The following is a 17,510-nucleotide window of genomic DNA, read 5'->3' on the forward strand; positions in this document are numbered from 1 at the left end:
CCCTCCCTTCTCTTCCATTCCCTTCCCTTTTCTAAGACTATATACAATGTCCAGGTGTACACTAAAATCCCTGTTCTCAGATCACTGTACATTAATATATATATATATATGTATATTATATATGTGTGATATATATATATATAAAACACACAAATATATAATAAATGCATGGTCAGATAAGGCTATTAAAGAAAAACAAAGCAGAGGTTGGGGAGATGGTAATGGGCTTGTTGTGCAAGCATGAAGACTGGAGTTTAGTCCCCAGAACCCACAAAACTACCAGGCTGATGTGGCAGCCTGCTTGTAAGGTCAGTACTAGTACTTGTTAACAGGATCTCCAAAGCAAGTTGGTTATATAGACTAACAGAATTGGCAAGCTCTGGGTTCAGCAAGAGACCCTGCTTCAGCAAATAAAATGTAGAGTAATGGAAAAAGTCATCTCTCATCAGCCTCTTTCTTCCACATACATGTACACATGTATGTGTGCTCACACATAAGCAGACCCGCATATGTGAATATACTCTATATACAGATATACACGCAGAAGAGGAGGAGGAAGAAGAGGGAAGAAAGGAAGGGGAAAGAAAAGAATCCTATATTGATTATTACATTGGCTAGTTATCTGCATCAACCATGGGTACACATAGGGACAGTCTAACCCTTGTTGAATCCACTCAGGAAGGTATTGTTAATGCCATGGTCGCATTTTTACATAGACCACAAATTGAGACACAGCTGAGTTCTCAGAGCTTCAAAGAAAGGTAATAGATGACTTGAGGTTTGAATCTAGAGTGTTGCCTCAGAATCAGTGCACTTTATCTGCAAACTGAAAACCCTTAAGTACTTCAGCCCCTGGTCAGCTGACACAAAAGCTCTCAGCTCTCTCCTGTCTACTTCAGCATGCCATGCATGTTCATTCTTCTCTGTGCTCACTCAGATTAGTCATTGCATTTTGTCAAGCTCCCTGTATCTGTGATCTGTTCTAGCATCTTAGGTTCTTTACATTTTCATTAGATACTGCCTTTAATCCCTAAACAACAACAACAAGGACAACAACAGCAACTACACAACATCGACAACAAGAACAGAGAACTGGGATAGGGAGAGGTCAGGGAGGGTCTATGGAGGTGTCTCTAACTGAGATATGGATCTTGAACTGGTCACTTCCTGTAGCCAGTGGAGAGATAAGAACAGCAACTCACCTACAAAGTCTTTGACCCAAAATTTGTCCTGCCTGCCAGATATGCAGGAACAAGGAAAGAACAGGGACGGAGAAAATGGCCGACCAATGACTGCCCCAAATTGATACCCATCCCATGGACAAGAACTAATCCCTGACACTATTAAAGATATTCCATTGTGGTTGCAGACAGAAACCTAGATAACTGTCCTCTGAGAGGCTCCACCAAGCAGCCAGTGGAAAGAGATAGAGAGACTCGCACCCAAACATTAGATGGTGCTCAGGCAGTCTTATGGAAGAGTTTGGGAAAACTGAGAGACCTGAAGAGGACAGAGCTTCCATAGGAAGACTAACAGAGTCAACTAACCTGGACCCCTAGTGGCTCCCAGAGACTGAATCACCAACCGAAGAGTGAACACCTAGGGCCCCTGCATACATGTGTAGCAGATGAGCATGCAGGTCCCCCAACAACTGGAGCCGAGCATGTTTCTGAGCCTGTTGCTTGCCTGCCTGTGGCTCCTGCACCCCTAAATGGTCAGCCTTAGTGGGAGAGGATCCCTAGTCCTGCAACTTGATGTGCTGTGCTGGCTGTGTGTGTGTGTGTGTGTGTGTGTGTGTGTGTGTGTGTGTGTGTAATTAGCCCTGTTTCCAGCCTTTCTGCCCCCTGTACTCTGATTGGCCAGGTAGACTAAGATTTCTCTACACAATCAGGACAGTTTATGAGCCACTCCCAGAGATCCTCTTTGGTTGAATGCAGGGATGTTGGTGGGTGGGAATAAAAGTGGTGGTGGTGGCATTAATGTCATAGAATAGCTTAAAGTCTCCTTCAACAAGTGTTATTCCTCAGACCTTGATCACCTACCAAGTTTACACCTAAGCAAGGCAAAAAAAAAAAAAAAAACACATTAGTTCTCCCAGTACTGTCCACTTCCGTGGGCTGTAGTGCAGGGTATAGGGCCCCAGGCCTCACTCATGTTCTGAGCAAAAGTTTTCCCACTGAGCTACACACAAAGCCCTGGATCTGACCTTTTGGTTATTGTTGTTATTGTTGTTGTCGTTTGTGAGCTTAACATTCTATAGATAAGGGCTGATATTTTTTATAGCTTACATGGCAAAAAAGAGACCATTTAAAGTCAGAGCTGTGCAATTAATGGGGCTTGACTATTTAAAAATCACTTCTAGTACCATGTGGTTTTTTTTCTAATTAAGTGTTTGCTTGTGGGTATGTATGGAGGAGACCAGTAGAGGGTGCCAGATCAACCTGGAGCTGGAGTTAAAGACTGATGTGAGTTGTGTGACATGGGTGCTGGGACCCAAACTCTGCTGTTCTGAGAAACAGAACTCACTCTTCCCCTCTGAGCCATCACCCTCATCCCCACATCATTGTAAATAGAACTATTTTGGGGCTGGAGAGATGGCTCAGTGATTAAGAGCACCAACTATTCTTCCAGAGGTCCTTAGTTTAATTCCCAGCAACCAACCACATGGTGGCTCACAAACATCTGTAATGGGATTTGATGCCCTTTTCTGGTGTGTCTGAAGACAGCTACTGTGCACTCATATATACATAAAATAAATAAATCTTTAAATAAACAAACAAACAAACAAACAAATAAATAACTGTTTCCTAGAGAGTATTTGTCTTTGGTTGGCATCCTGTAAGCACAGTATGTAGGCCTTCTATAATAACTTTGGCTATTCATTTCCCTCTGCCCCCAGTTTTCCTAATAATATACTGTGAGGAATTTAAAATCTGAGTATGTTGTATGTGTGATATAAAACTGAATTGCTGAGAGTTGAATAACACATAATCAGCCTTTGAAGATACTGGCATGTGGAACCCTCTGAAGGAAAAATTGCTTCTGAGTTTCAAGCTGGAATGTCACTGGCAGTAAACACTGGCTCTCTGCAGTCCTGTGACTTCTGTACTACATTAGCAGTAGATTTCACAGCCCAGTATCATGCTCGAACAGATGAACTGCCCAACTCCTGACCATCTAAAGATAGATTTGAACTACTTACCTTTTCCTGCTGGTCCTGGATTCCTGCCTCATACTGGCTTTCCAGGCCTGTGTTGTTCCCGTGTCAGCCTTAGGTTGTTAAAATGTCATGTGAGGAATCTGGAGGCTACCCGTTGTCCCATAATTCCTCGGTTTTTTTTTCCTCTCTAATCCTTGATGACACTATTTCTTTTGCTCAGAACACTCCAGTGAACACTTAAGAAGTCTCTCTCTCTCTCTCTCTCTCTCTCTCTCTCTCTCTCTCTCTCTCTGTGTGTGTGTGTGTGTGTGTGTATGTGTGTGTGTGTGTGTGTGTGTGTGTGAGTGCAGATTTAATTTATTTGTCTGAGTGTTTTCCCTGAGTGTATGTGCAGTGTATGTGTGCCTGATATATGCAGAGGTCAGAAATTGGCACTGGATCTCCTGGAACTGGGACTACTAATGTCTGTAAGCCTACAAGTGGATAGTAGGAACTAAATTCAGATTCTCTGTAAGAGCAATAAGTACTACTAATTGCCAAGCTATCTCTATAGATCACTATTTTTGTATTTTAAAAATTGTGGCAAAATAATATATAATATAATCTTAGCATTTAAATTACTTTCTGTATCTAATTCAATGATATACTTTGCATTCACAGAGCTGTATAGCCATTCCCATGTCCACTCCAGAGGTGTCATCCACTGGGCATGGCGGTGCATACCTTTAGCCCCAGAACTTGGGAGGCAGAGGCAGGCAGATCTCTATGAGTCAGGGCCAGCCTATTCTATATGGAGTTGTCATCCAAAATATAAATGCTCCTAATTAGACAATAATTATCTATTTCCCCTCACCTCAGCTGTTAAATCTGCTTTTTGATTCTATGTATTTGACCATTCTATAAGAACTTTTTATAAGAATTGTGTAAGATTTGTCCTTCTGCATCTCTGTATTTGTCAAGATGTTCCAGAGAAACAGAATGTAATATATCTATTGTGGGATAGTGCTCATATGACCAGAAAGGCCGAGAAGGGAGAGAATGGTTGGAGAATGTCCCAGTTCAAGCACAGAAGACTGAGGCCCTGGCTCAAGCAGGCAGGAAGAGGGAGTATTGTGCCTCTTCCTCGGTCTTCTCTCTCTTTGGTTCACAGTAGATAGGTGGTGTCTTTCCACATCGGGCAGGGACACCTACTGCCAGAATCCAGAGTCAATGTTAACCTCATTCTGGAACATTCCTGTTAGCCTTCTCAGTTTAAACCTTTAACCAGTCAAGGTGAAATAAGCCATCTAAGTAGCTTATTTCACTTAGCTCCATATTTTCAAGGTTTGACCACAGGGTGGCTGGTATCAGATGTTCCCTCCTTTTTATGGCTGAACAATTTTACTTTGCTTGCTAAACTCATTTGCCCTACCCATTCATCTGTTGATAAAGTAGGCTTTTATCTGTTAAGATGTGGGCTGCGGCATTTCAACCCTTTGCATTGTATCTGAAGTAAGTCTCTTCTTCCTCTTCGCATCATGCCTTGCACATTGATTCTCACAGAAGAGATGCTTGCTGACCATCAATCAAGCAACAAGCAACTGCGCAGAAGAGGAATGTACTGAAGGCTGGAATGAGAGCTTTGCTAGTGACATAAGAATGCAAGTCAGGAGAGCTCATTTCCCTGCTCTTTTAAAATTAGTGTTTACTAATTTCTTCCTAGTTTTCCTATTTGAAAAAATTTAAAGAACCACATGAAAGTTATCTGCCTGTCCATTAAAAAAAATAATAATCCAGTATAACCACAGAGTACACTAGATGCTGCCTAATTGTTCTGTTGAGTTAAAACAAGTCAAGGCTTTTTATCAAAATGTAAATGGGGATGCTAGCAAGAGCTTATCCCTGGAGCTTCATCTACACATGTGGACAGGTCTCTCATCCACACTACCTGCCAGAGCTAGGCTCTCAGTGAGGCTGTGTAACTGTGGGAAATGAAGACACCACAGGCAGGTGCAGTGCATGGAATTCTAAGCCTTGCCTGATTAATATGGCTCATCAAAGTTCCAGAGTTTTCAAAGTAAGTGTACCTCAACAATGCTCAAGCCCTCACATGAAACACTCTCAAAGTTTGTCAGGAAGCTAACGAGGTGGGAAAATAATGATTATATACCACTAACTGGAAAATCATAGATTCTACGTTTGTGTGAAATCAATGATTCCCATCAGGTGCATGACTTCCACGGTGGAAGAAGCAAATGTTAGGGCCGGGGGCTGGGGGGATGGAGGAGCAGTTCAAGTCTGCCGATCTGAGTTCCATTCCTTCGATTCACATTGTAGAAGGAGGGAATCGACTGTCACAAGTTGTTCTTTAGCTGTCATATGTGTGGCCTGGCACATGCACCCACATACCAAATAAACAAAGATACGAATGAATGATTAAACAAACTAAAGTGAGAAAAACAATGCCCAGAATGCACTGGGTGGAAGGAGATTATTGTCATATTCCTGTGGTGAAATGTCACACCTTGTCACTCACAAGCAAATAAATAAGGACATAAAAAGAAAAACATCTCAAAAAAGCAGTTCAAAAGATTTTAAGTGGAAAATAAAAGGTGCGGATGTAGAACAAGTGGAGGTGGAATCTTATCAGCAGTGCATACTTGGAAGTTAATTGTGCTATCTTAGCACGTTTCTATAGTTATAAATTCTAGCGAAAACACCAAATCCTGACCACTGCCCTTCTCAGGGAGGGAGGGAGGGAAGGCTGACAAATGTTCTTCCCCACATCAGTCCACCCGCTGGATTTGAAATCTAAGGCATCAGACTGCCACCTACTGGTGCCCCACGAATATTTATGGGAAAGAAATGAAATACAGAAGAGGGGGAAACTTCCCCTTTCCCTGTTATTTCTCAGAAAATTAAGGTAAAATAAGCCATCCAGCCAATTATCCACTGGTTTATTTATTATTCATCCATCCATCCATCCATCCACCCACCCACTTTTAGTGGAAGAGGGAGTGTCCACTTTTTCTGTAATAAGCTAATCCTAAATGTAAGGAAGGCAGTGGGAAAATCATCTCCTCTTGGTTCGATGCAGCGTAATTCTACCTCTGAATCTTTGAAGAATCCTTGAGTGAAGTGGCAGTATACTCCTGTACTGCTACAGGGCAACGGGTTCCTAAGGCTTAGCGGAGGGGGGGCGGGGGAGGGAAGAGGGAGGGGCAAAGCCATTCTTCACGAGGGGCATGCGCATACCGTGAGCATCGCGGAGTCAAAGGAGAGAATGCTTCACTCTCATGCCAGCATTTCCATCTCTGTTAGACAGGAATGGCTGGAGCATGTAGAGATGTTTCCAGTTGGACTCCATCTGTGTGACTGCCAAAAAACAGCTTTGTTCCGTACGGGGCATCTGAAGGACTTTGTGTACACACAAATGTGAGACCTGCATTGTTAAACTTAGTAGCCACTGAGCCTCAGGTGACTTTTGCTTTTGCTTGAAAAGTGACTTATCTGAATTGAGATGGGCTGAACATATAAGGTGCTGAGGTCCAGCATGAAAGGAACGAACTGAAAATGCCTTGCTAAGCTAATATTATATACTGAAAATATTTGTGTTATTATATACCATATATTATGATATATGTATAAATATACCATATATACTATAAGCATATTATATATGTCAAATATATCATATATGTCTACACCATATAATATATATTATATGTGCCATATAATATACCATAATTGTATATAATACAAGCATATTGTATTAGATACGATATATTCATATATATATATATATATATACCATAATGTATGGTAATATAATATACCATATTACATATGGCAGTATTCTGGATACACTGAATTAAATAAAGCATATTATTTTAAAGTAATCTTATCTGCTTATGTTTCAACGTGTCAATTCAATACCATTCAATTTTCATTTTCTATTTTGCCCTGGCTGGTGTGGAACTCATCATGCACATCAAGCTGTCCTCAAAGTAACAGAGAGCTGCCTGCCTCTGCCTCCTGAGTTGGGGGATCAAAGGCTTGAGCCACCCACCATATTTGGCTTACAAGAAAATGTTTAAATGACATGCATTGCTCAAATAATTTGCCTGGTCACAGGCCCAAATTTGACCCATCACAGCTGATGTCCACTGAGTTCTGTAGTGCCCCATGTGTTACCTAAAAAGAAGTTCCATGCCGAGGGGTTTGTGTACACTGCTTTTAGCTTCTTTTCATTGACATGGCAACCATAATAAACCATGTGTTGTCATCTTTCCGTGTTAAGGCCAGGTGACCAAGACTCAGAGAGAGAAGGAACCACAGCTGGGTTTGCAATCCCTTGAACTCAGAGCCCTTCTCTGGAGCACGAGGTTCTCTGTCACCATGACAGGGCTGTGCCGTGTCCACTACTGCTTCTCTTTTTCTTTGGCCTGTTCCCTGACTAAACCTGTGGTTTTGTTATAGGTTGTTTTCTTCCTCTGTACAATCATCTCACTGCAATTTTTTCTCATTTTATTCGTTTCTTGTTGCTGAGACACTCTTGTGATTTATCCCAGGCTGGACTCAAACTTGTGACCCTCCTGCCTGCCCCTTCTCAGTGATGGAATTACAGGCACATCACCACGCCTGGCAACCTTGCTGTAATTTGTTTTTTTTTTTTAAAACATATTTTCCTAGACCCATATTAAATAACACATTTGGAGCTAGAAAGGCATGCAGAGGCAGAATTTTCCCAACTGTTCCCAACTTTTGTCCATCTTGGCTTTAAGTGTCTCAAAGTATAAAATTTCTCAGACATCATAAATCCTTGAGAAAGTGTTCTAAGACGTTTCAGACAAAAACAGATTTTCCAGGTTTGCTTGGAATTTTTTTCATTTTTCTGGCTGAGGGAACAGTCTGTTCCTACAAAAAGCACAGGGCGAAATCTATATGCCTCAGACGCTTCTGCTGCATGTGTGTACATGTGAACATCACACAGAAAGTCAGTTATAATCCATTTCATGGAAAATGGGCTTTTGCCCTTTTGATTTCTATGAGACAAATTTAAAATTTTAAAGTGAGTAGCATAGCAGCTGTTATTTCTGGAACAATTATTCAGGAATGGTTAAATGTGACCTTTCCTCTGTGTCTAATTACTTTCTGCTTTGTCTCTAATTGTTTGGTTCTCTTGAGTTTTAAAGTGCCAAGAAACTTTTAGCAGTGTCTAGCAGATCAGAGTCTAAGCAATCACATACAGAGTAACAGTTGTCTAGTGTCTGCGAGAAAGCGGCCGGTGTGCGACGCAACCAGCCAGCAGCCTGCCTTCCCAAGCTGTCACCCATCCATTTACCCATCCAGGCAGCTTCCTAATGTCTACCTATTTACTCACTTAGCATCCATCCTATCTAGCCACCATCTATACACCCATCCATACTTCCATACATCCACACACCTATGCATCTATCCCTGCAACCACCTATCTATTCACTTACCATCCATCTATCCAACTCAAGCAACTAAAATTCTAGGGTGGAAGGCAATAAACAAGCAAATAAAAACTACATCTTGAGATTGAGAGAGAGGGCTGGGTGAGGACAACTGCCTCTAACTGTTCAGGGAGGGATTCAGTTCAGCATCTGCTGGTGGAGGAAATGTCCAGCAGACAGCAGAACAGTGCACAGTATGGTAGTCTATACTACCATATAAAACTGGTAGTATATCAGAAACTGTTGGGATCTTGTGAGTCTATAAGAGGGTGTTGAATATTAATAGAATACTGTGAGAGTGGGTGAACATGCAGGGATATGAGGCCCAAGGATTCCAGAGCTCATAGGGGACTTCAACAAGCAGAAATTTGGAGACACATGCCTGTAAAGCCAGCACTGAGGAGGCACAAGCTGGAGACTTAGTTCTAGACCAGCCTGGTCTCCTTCATGAGATACTATCTCAAAGATAAAACTATATGAGTGGGGGGCATTTGCATTTTATTCAAAGCTTAGGGGAAAGCAGATTAGCAGATGTATGTCATTTTCAAATGTATTTTATTTTTTTAAAAGATTTATTTTATTTATATGAGTACACTGTAGGTTTTTAGACACACCAGAAGAGGGTATCAGATCCCATTATAGATGGTTGTGAGCCATCATGTGGTTGCTGGGAGTTGAACTCAGGACCTCTGGAAGAGCAGTCAGTGCTCTTAACCACTGAGCTCTCTCTCCAGCCCTCAAATGTATTTTAAAAGCCTGTTCTTGATGCTGCACAGAACATCAACTAAAGGGAGAGCAGGCAAGATGCGAAGCGTTCCCTTCACCGTGCACTGTCCAGCCACTTGGCAGGGTTCAGTTTGCACTAACAACTGTGTGTTTTAGTGATAGCCTCAAACTCTTTTGCAAGCCAAAACTTCTAAAAGTTGCTATTTTTGTTTGCTTGCTTGTTTTAAGCTCCTTGGGATACATTCTTTCCTCAGGGCCCCCTAGGCATGTGGACAGACTACAATAATCAGTTGCCTTTGTGCCAAGTATTCCCATAGTGCCAAGTTCCACATCTGCATGGGACTCTGACATATTCTCCTTGAAGCATGTGGCAGCTCTTGACCTCTGGCCCTGGGGATTTCTGCAAAAGTCTTTCCACAGCACTGATGAAATACTTTCTGTGTTACTCCATAACAAAAGGCTCTAGTAGAAGGGCCCTGTCAGGCCTCTGGGGGAGATGGGCAGTAAGAAACCTCCTTAAAGGTCCTCCCTTAAGCTCTGTAGAGAGCAGTGTGGCCTGCCCCACACGGCACAGGGAAGCATTTTGACAAGAGCACACCACTGGTTGCTGGTTCTCTGATTTTCTAAGACTGTCCAGGACCGTTCTGCTCAGCATCCTAATGTGTCAGTTGCCTTGGTTTTTCTTGCTCCTCACCCCTGGATCAACACTCCCATGTCATCTGTTTGGGACACACGCTTTCTTCTGCTATAAGAGACTATGTCTGAAAGAGCAGGAAGAAATTTGTCACTTTAGAGACAGCCATTTACCCACTCCTGACCCACCCTACTCTGTTTCCACCCAGAGTGGGGACACTGAGATGTGAACACTTCCCTGATGTCCTCTGGCTTCCTGATGTGGTTGGGCTGAAAGGACCAAAGTAAAAAGGGGAGGAAACCAAGATCAGGGTTTTCATTTTCAGTACCTCTCCCTGGAAGTTTCCTGGAGGCAGCCCCCTCTTCATGGCCAGATCTGATTCTATGTCTCCTGATGCCTCCCAAGTTAAAGGACTACTGATAATAGCAGCTGCAAATCTGAGGACCTCTGTCCATCGTTAAATGATCTACATTTACCCTTGTAAATTTAGATTCTGACAGACATAACCCACTCTGAGTCAGGGACACAGTATAGTGACTCTGATCTTCATTTGAGAATGGACAATGAACGTCTTACCTCATGCCTTCCTTTTTAACACAAGAATTCTCTCTACAGAACAACACCCTCTGTGTGTAAAGTCTCTATGACTGCTTCATTCATTTCAACAAAGCAAGCCCTCTGCATGTGTGAGTGCTTATGCATGTGTGAGAGGGTGTAGTGTACTCTGTGTGTGCACATGCACGTGTACACGCATGCCCAGTTTGTGGTGCAGGAGATCCGAACCCAGGGCCTTGCTCATGTATGGCAAGCATTATAAAATGGGTCCACTTCTCCCAGCCCTAACCTCATCTATACCATCTTTGAGTTTTGCTTATATTTTAAGTCACCCTGCTCGCAGTGATTTGCTCGAACAGCGACAAAAAACTGTCACAGAGGCCAGTTCAAAAGTCCACATCTGTATTCTGTCTTCTAGGACATTCAACTATAGCTGGTCTCAAAGGATAGTGGAGTGGCATGGTCATGTGTTTCTGGTGATAGGACAGCCATGATCAATGTTCATCTGTCTAGCTTTTCCTCTTTAAGAAGGGAACTTCTGAGAATACTTTAGAATAAGCTTTTAATCTACTCTTTTACTTATTTACATACCTAAAGTAAGGCATTGTTTTACAGAATGGAGAGCTGTGGAAGCAAGTGCAAGGAGGCCAGAGAGTGTAGTATTTAGAGCCAACTGGATCCAGGAACCCATCATTTCTGAACAGTATATGTTTTGTTTGTGTAACTATAACCCCTTATTGCCTGTGAGTTTCTGTCAGATCTCTACCTTATAAATTGCAGGATAACAACACCTCAAATCTGCATATTCCCTGGGTTTGGCCCAGCAGTAACTCTTTAATATAACCTAGCTACTAAGTGGAGTAGAACAAGTTTTCTCATTATCTCCATTGACACTGAGAGCATCTGAGAAAATACAACGTCCCATGGTTCTCTGACAAGAATGCTCCTGAGCTGGGTCCTAATGAGCTGTTAGTAACAGACACCTAGGAACACTCAAAGTTCCCTCTTCTTTCCAGACATGGAATGAAAAATACTGGTGCTTGCTTCAGCAGCCCATATACTAAAAATGGAACGATACAGAGAAGATTAGCATGGCCCCTGAGCAAGGATGACACACAAATTCGTGAAGCATTACATATTTTTTTAATAAAGAAAAAAAAAGAAAAATACTGAAATGTGTGCATGCATTTTCATCTAGCTGCTAACTGCAACCAATTTCTAAAGTGAAGGAAAAGCTGCCACATCAGAGCTTGCAGTTGTGTGTCCATAAGCTGTTTTTGTCGTTAAGCCAGTTCCCACCTTGAAAGTATAACATATTTGCAACTAGAGATTAAACAATATTAAGCTGATGTGCTATGATTGTCCCTCTGCCAGATGGGAAACTTGAATGACTGCCCCACACAGATGGTCTCTATCTACCAGGAGTTTTAAAAAGAAATCTAAATAACACTTTGAATAGTTGAAAGCAGTTTGGGAAGTGTCCATGCGCCCTCTAGCGACAAATCTGAGGGAATATTTCCCATGCTCCAATTAGATTCTGTTTACTGTGTGATAGACTGGGGACGCAGCACTAGAATCCTAGAGCAGTCCTTCAGTTACCAGAGGACCTAGAAGTCCTTTGCTAAATTAGAGGAAAACAGCTGAGAAATACTCAGATAGGGACAGAGAGTCTTCAAGGACGTACATGTAAATCCACAGTATGGGTGTGACCAAGCAGTGTGGGCCAAGAGCACAGGGGTAAAATATGTTCTGATCATACCCTCATGAAGCTCGTTCGACATTAATGAACTTAAAACTATTGTAAAAAGCATATAAGATCAATAACTTTTATATTAGAAAATATAAAATATTTCTAGTTAGAAGGGGAAAATATCACAGTCCAAGAATTTTTTTTTTTTTTTTCCTGAAGGAACATAAAGTCTATTTAACTCAACCCATTAGCCTCATAGGAATCTTTGGCAGCCCAAACTAGAATCCTACACTCTGGTAATGGAAGCAGATGGTCTTGACTTCTAGTTCAGCCAGGACATATGTCTCAAACCAGACAAAACAGAAACAAAAACTGAAGTACAAAAAAAAAAAAGATTTAAATAAATAAGAAATCCAACACACCTTATAATCTAGACTTCAACATTAATAAATTTCAGGGGACATCATAAAATGTTCTTTTAGACTTTCAAATTTACACATTTTCTAAGGTGGAAACACATGGTTAAAGACAATGTATATATGAAAGATGGTGTGTAGAGCTTTTCCTCTGAAGAAACAGGGACCCGGAAAGCCCCAGAGTAACACAGCTGTCAGGGAGTCTCTGAGTACAGCTTCTAGTTGCAAGTTCATTATCTGACAGCTCTCCCAACATAGACACCCGCTGCTGCTAAACTGCACAGCCCACACTCAGGACTTGTGTGACTGTGGGTGACCTATTTAATTCACAAGTTTCCACTTTATGATCTATAAAATGGAAGTTATAATAATACATAGATGGCTAGGCTTGGTAACACATACCTCTATCACCAAAACTTGAGAGATCAAGATTTTGAGGCCAACCTGAGCTACATAGTGAGGTCTTGTGTAATAAATAAATTGTTATTTAAGTAATTATAAGCAGTTTTAGGAACATTTAATAAGATAATAAGTAAAATTGTAAAATTAGCATGGTATGTGGCATAGTGTTGACCCATAATGAATGCCAAGTCTCATCAGACTTCCCTTTTTCTTACCTCTGTCTGCCTTCTGGACTTGGATGTGACAAACTTAACCCTTCTTCCACTTGAGACCTTTATGTTGTTTTTCACTTTTCTAGATACCCACACATCTATCAGTGTTCTTAAACATAGAACCCCTGGGGTGGGGATGAACTGTACCTTTGCTTGGACATTCAACAGCTTTTTATTCCTACATGGGATCCTACAGGTTGAGGATTAATATCAAGCCCCTTTAACTTCACTCTGGGCAGGCAACTTGCTGTGGTCTGAATAATGCCACTCAGATTTCATATAATGCACTCCTAGCCCCAGGTGGCTTTAGAAATGAGGGCCCTGATTAGATGACGGGGTCAGAGCCTTGCTGACTATGTGTGGCTGCTTTGGAAAGAGGGACTCCTATAACCTCCAGAAAGAGGGCACTGGACGGGATCTGCCAGCACCATCATCTGGGACCTCTTGGCTCTAGGACCTATGTGGAGCTGGGATCACAGGTTTGTACTATCATACCTGGCTTATTTCCCTCTTTGAGTGTTATTCTGTCAGTTATTCAGGGTATCATTAATCAACTATTAAAACTTCCTTCAAGTATGGCTCCCTGACTTATGCTTCAGTCTGTCTGGAGCTTCTGGTGTCAGTTGTAACTCCACCTCTATTTTCCTGGGAAAAAGTCAAGAGAGAAAATGTGCGGTATCTCTTTCTGCCTTCACCATCTTTATATTTGGGTGTGAAGACATTTAATGCCTTTTTACGAACCTGCCCTGTGCTAAGGTTCCACAGTGACTTGCGCAGAGATGTTGTATCACATTCCTTTTAACTCCCTGAATCCTGATATGATGATGATTAGTGGAAGTAAGTATTAAATTAAATTAGTGGAAGTAAGTATAAATTATAAGTATTGCCAGGTTTCTTTCTCCTGAAATTCCCATCCACTTGTGCCTTACAGTGTTTTTAGCAATAGAAGTATTTTTAGAGGATGAAAGTTTTGCCTGGGCTCATGATTCCAGAGAAATTTGTCTGTCATGGTATAGAAGGCACAACAGTGAGCCTGGCTCAGCCTGTGTTCAACTGCACTTATTCTAGAATGTTTCACTAATTTTAGTTTCTACAAATTAACTTTATTCTTTCAACTGTGCTGTAAAGTTTTTATAATTCTGTCTATATTGTTCCTTCATTGAATTAAACTAGCCTCATACACTCTTAATACTTTTATAACAAATTATATTCTATACATCAGAAACAATATGGGTTATCCTGTCTTGAAGAGAAAAATAACATCTCTTGTTATTATTTCATCAGGATGTACTACTGCACACTAAATTTCTCGGCTTCTAGATGTACTGATTACATTATGGGTGAAAGCAATCACTACACTCATTGCTTTTTGGTTCATTCTGTGCTACATGTTTGTTGCATGTAAAGCTAAAAACATGCTTGCTCCTCTGCCTGGGCTGTGCTCTCTCTTGGCTTAGCTCAGACCTCTTCCAGTTTAGCTCCAAGACCGGCTGCTGCTGGCCTCACTTCCAATTTGCCCATTCCTCCTGACTAGCTTTGTCAAGCCACCACCAACCACCAGCTGCTCTCTTTCTCTTCCTGCCCACCTTAGTTCCATGGATGAAAAACACTAGACAGCTTTAATATTTTAAAACTAGTCAGATAGCACAATTGCTGGGCTCTTATCAGCTAACCTATTTCAGCCAATCACCAGAGGCAGAGACTGCCATTTCCAGCTGCCCAAGACCTCACATGGTTGTACATACCTCCCATTTCAAAACCTGGCCCAAAAGACCTCCTTTTCTCTGCATCTCCTCTCTTCCTCCTGAGACCTAGAAACCCACCTTCTCCCCTTAGATCAGCAATTGTCTCTTGCCTTCTTTATTGACACAATCAAGAACCAATTAAGGAATCAGATTTTAGTATTAGCTCCTCCCCCTACACACACTGACTTCTCTGTGCCACAGACACCATGTCTTGTGCCATGCACTCTGTGTTTGTGCCATGCACACTGTGGCATTTGTGCCAATGCCCTTTTGGTCCTTGAGTTTACATAGTATGGAAAGGAGTCACATAAGCAGAGGAGACAAACCCTTCTCTGTGTGTCTCCTCTTCTTTTCCTCCTGCTCCTCCTCACCTTTTACCCACCATCCCCAGTTCTGACTGTCAGCAGGGGCATCTGAAGGGCACAGCTCCAGTTAAGTGCCCACCCAGTTCAATAATCAACATGGTGGCAGAAGCCACCCTGGGGAATAGTGAGGAGGCATTTGAATTAGGAATAGGATAAACATCCCAGAACTTGTCACTCACATGTTTAATTGGTGCGAGAACACAAGGAGAACTTCCAAGAGTTAAGTTCCTGCAGTGACCTCATTTTAAGGCCAGTATCTTTGGGGACAGTTATGTAACAGGAAAACCCAGTGAGTGACATTTAGTGGCATCTCATTTATCTCAAAGGTTTGGACACTTTTCACCCCCAAGTCGTAGCTAAATACTAACATAACGATAAACATATTTCTTTTTAAATTTCTCAGAATTTGGGGTTAAAAAGGAAAAATGATAATCTTAGTTCCTGAGGGGATAAAACCTCTCAGAGTTTTTTAGGAAACTTGCAATTATTGGCAATCAAATTGCTTTCACAAACATGAAGTAATGCTAGGATGAGTCAAGTATAACTGAATAAGGAACTTATGGAGTAAATTCTCCCTTAAATATGCGTGGGTATGAAAGCAAAGGGGAAGAGGACTTGCCAGAAATGTTACCAAAAGAAAACACTTTCAAAATAATTCAATTTGAGACAGTTGTCAGGCCCCAAACACAGCTGTGTCTTCTTATGTCTAAACTGCATTTTTCCCTTCAATGTCTTACTATGTTAATTTAATTTTTGTTGAGTTTCTAAGCAAATTAGGCACCTCATAGAGTGCCACCAGTCTAAAGTAAGGGCTTCCCCTTTGGAACACGAACTTTTAATGAGAGAATTGGAACAATCTTTGCCTGGTTTCCATCATTGTTTGTGTTAAACCTGTGCAGCAATGCACACTATTGACAGTCCTCTTTCAGAAACTGACTTGATCATCTTTTTTTTTTTTTTTCTTTTTTTTTTTTATTTTAGATATTTTCTTTATTTACATGCGAATTTCTCCTTTCCCAGTTTCCCCTCCAAAAAACAAAAAAACAAACAAAAACAAACCCCTGACTTGATCATCTTTAACCCACTTAATGGGAACAAACTTTAGCACACACTATTTCTTGTACCTATTTAATTCTTTTCCTGTCATATTACCTTTCTCACAACAAATCTATATATACATATATGTCTCTTTATAACACATCAATGCAAATATATATATATATATATGTTTATGTGACATGTATGTGTCTCTCTATATAACATAATCTGAAGAGATTGTGCCTTCATTATTATTCTCAACAAAAAGACTTCTGGTGTTCTTGCAGAATGGGAAGTATTGTAGAACACAGAGCACTGAATGGCACCAGTGGCTCAACACACCATTCTGACTCAGACCCTTTCTAGTCCATGCTTTCACTAGCCCTACAGAAGCTGCTATCTCCAGATTTCACTAAATGAAAAGAAGGCTCTATACATATTATACATATATACATATATATATATATACATGTATACATAGTTGAACATCTGTAAATTATATGCACAGGCTTTTCTTTAGGATGAAGTGGACAATGGGCCATTTATGAGAACAAAGACAAGGTTATCACTGTGGTCTATTGATTTCTGGATTGATATTGTATTGTTATAAAGACAAGGCACACATATGTACTATGTATTACACATGTGTATGTACATGTATATTAACTATTCTATTGCTATGATATAACACCATGACCATGGCAACTTAAGGAAGAAAGAATTTACTTTGGTTTACAAGTCTAGAGGGTAAAAGTGCAGCATGGTAGAAAGGCATGGTGGCCAGATTCAGGCACAGTGGCAGGAGCTGGGAGCTGAGAGACCACATTCACAGAAGCAAACAAAAGCAGAGAGACCAAAAGAGTTAGACAAACTCCTAGTGGCAGATTTCCTCTAGAAAGGCTGAACTGCCTAAACTTTCCCAAACAGCATCACCAAATGGGGACCAGTATTCAAATAACACAGCCTATGGAGAACATTCTCATTCAAGCTACTATCTGATTAAGAAGTTCTTGAACAGCTTTGACCTGGAGTCTCCAGTCAGAGCTGCCATCTTCTCTCCAGTGAGTTCCTAAGCCGGGAGCAGTCAGCAGGGAGGCACAGACCCCAA

At 41.3% G+C, this 17,510-nt stretch overlaps 1 non-coding gene across 1 annotated transcript; it reads left to right on the plus strand.

Moving 5' to 3' along the window:
* Positions 1–11,570: 11,570 nt before the first annotated feature.
* Positions 11,571–11,677, plus strand: LOC116087828. The gene has a single exon (XR_004117631.1). It is a non-coding gene; the product is annotated as a U6 spliceosomal RNA (small nuclear RNA).
* The last annotated feature ends 5,833 nt before the right edge of the window (positions 11,678–17,510 follow it).

This window comes from Mastomys coucha, unplaced genomic scaffold (genome assembly GCF_008632895.1).
Source record: "Mastomys coucha isolate ucsf_1 unplaced genomic scaffold, UCSF_Mcou_1 pScaffold13, whole genome shotgun sequence".
In the NCBI taxonomy this organism is placed as follows: domain Eukaryota; kingdom Metazoa; phylum Chordata; class Mammalia; order Rodentia; family Muridae; genus Mastomys; species Mastomys coucha.